The sequence below is a fragment of the Aplysia californica genome, unplaced genomic scaffold (genome assembly GCF_000002075.1).
Source record: "Aplysia californica isolate F4 #8 unplaced genomic scaffold, AplCal3.0 scaffold01168, whole genome shotgun sequence".
NCBI classification, from domain to species: Eukaryota; Metazoa; Mollusca; class Gastropoda; order Aplysiida; family Aplysiidae; genus Aplysia; species Aplysia californica.
The window spans coordinates 170,992-173,398 of record NW_004798438.1 but is presented as its reverse complement, the minus strand read 5'-3'; positions in this window follow the sequence as shown (position 1 = coordinate 173,398).

Below are 2,407 nucleotides of genomic sequence, written 5' to 3'. Positions count from 1 at the left end.
TGTGTGTGTGTACTGTGTACGCGCACGCGTGCGCGCGTGTGTGTGTGTGTGTGTGTGTGTATGTGTGTGTGTACTGTGTATTTGTGTTTGCGCACGCGCGTGTGTGTGTGTGTGTGTGTGTGTGTGTGTGTGTGTGTGTGTGTGTGTGCATTCATTCATCATCTGAGCGTGTAAAGCGTTCGACTAGAAGCCTTAACGGACACATCCATGTGAATATAATGCGCGTTGAGAAATCTGATATGTGTCAGCGGTGGTAATCAGGGACCGGAAAGGAAGACATACGAGATCCTCTGTGCAGTGGTAGTAGCTATTCACTCCTTGAAGGGTTAAAAAAAAAAAGGCCCCGCTACACTGATACAAAGTGCTGACACAGAGCAGAAAACAACATCAGCATACAGCTACCGGAAACAGACTTTGTAGCAAGTTCTGAGGTCTAATCAAATTATTTGTAACCTCCGACTTAAAATTGTATTACATTATTTTCCACTGTCATTGTCATCATCTAGAATCTAGTTGGTGGTGAAAATGAAGTAGGCCTCTATTGTTGAAATTTGAAAGGGGGGGGGGGGGCATTCTGTCCCACAGCCCTTTAACACGTGATCTATTAGCCTAAGCTATTGCAAATTTGTTGGCCACTGTTTTCTCCGGCAAGGTCTGCTAGATAACCTACATTCTAGGCCATGCTAAAACTTCTTCTTTCTAAACACCGTACTGACAACTAGTCTTATTAACTTATTCAAATTAAGACAGTAGTGTAAGAGGTTAAAGACCTACAAAACACCAAAAGTGTTGCTTTTCAAGAAAAGGCTTGTAAAGACATTTAAATTAAGCAGTAGGCCTATAAACTACTTACGTCACTCGGTTCAATGACAGCAAGGTCCTTTCCCAAGGAAGCGAACTTGGCGGCCACAGCACAACCGCCGCTACCCCCTCCGACAACCAACACCTTGTACTTGCGAGTAGCAGCTTCTTGTGGTTTCACATCCGAAAAGAAGCATACTTGACCGTGAGTTGAAACAACGCTGCTTGAACGAAGTAGAGATTTTGAGAGTGCTGGTTTCAGCTGATGCAACACGCGACATGCCATTGTGATTGTTGTTGATGTCCTGTTTCTGATAAAGTTGAGTTGAGTAGAATCTAGATCTAGATCTAGAATCAGAAACCTATTAGATCTGAACGCAGGTCTAGTTAGATAAGTGTGTTAAAGTATTAGTCTTATTAGATAAGTCAATTCTAACTTCTAGAATCTAGATCTACAATCAAAACAAACAACGAGAGCACAAGGTGAAATTTTGTCAGTCGAAATGTGTCGTCGAAATATCCAAGAGGAAAGGTGAACTGTGAACACACAAACACCAGTGTGCTATTCAGTCCACAAACACAGAAATAGAGATATCTATGGATCTACACACCGGCGAGCGAGAATACACCTGAGTAGATTGTAGACAAGTAAGCAGTTTTATCGATCAATATTGTAAGTAAACCCGTCAAGGTCGCAGGTCAAGTTCACACGGGACCGTTCACACAACCACAGTTACCTTTCGTGTCGCAAACACCACGAATCCGCCCAAACACAGCTGTTCCTCTTTCGCGATAGGCTAGAAGGAACTTTTATCAACTTTTTCCAAGACCGACGAGTATCAACGAATGCAAAAAAAAACAAACAAACAAAAATACGGGTGACAGAATGGCCTACAGTATCAGTTTTAAAAAAGAAAACACACTCAACGAAAAATCTCTTGATGTGCGAAAAGAGTGACACTTTTTTTTAGATTTACTTTCTCGTGACACTGCAGGATTTTTTCTTCGTAAAGCAGCTGTAGCACACCCCTATCACAACAGAAGCCTCTCTCCGTCTATGGAACGAACGGTGCGACTTGGTGCGTTACCGGTAGGCAATGTAAATAGATGTTATCTTGACGTTCATTGGGCGGCGCTTACAATGACGACCAATCAGCCAAAAGCGCTCAGAGGTAAGGAAAGCGCAGGCGTATTTCACAGCAGACGATCACGTATTCGGAAAAACCCTTCCCTGATGTATCAATGTCGTATTGTATTTCCACTTGTGAAGTGTGGAGTCCATGTCATCCGGGAAAGGAGCGGAAGTCAAACGTCAAACACTTCATTTTCCGAAACAGATCAGGCGATCCTTGATTTATCAGTAGTTACGCAATTTATGATTAATATAACGTTGTGTTTTAAAAAATAGGGCCTAATAATAATTACACATGTATTATTAATTATTACAGAGCTTCGATCTACGACACTGACATGCAAGCACTGCGACAGAATCTGAGCTTCAAACATAGGAAGAATTAGCCATGAAAGGAGCTGCATGAAGAAAACCTTGAGACCATCTTAAGCTAAACTGACCCTCTGCATAGACGAAAAGAGCCATAAATATATA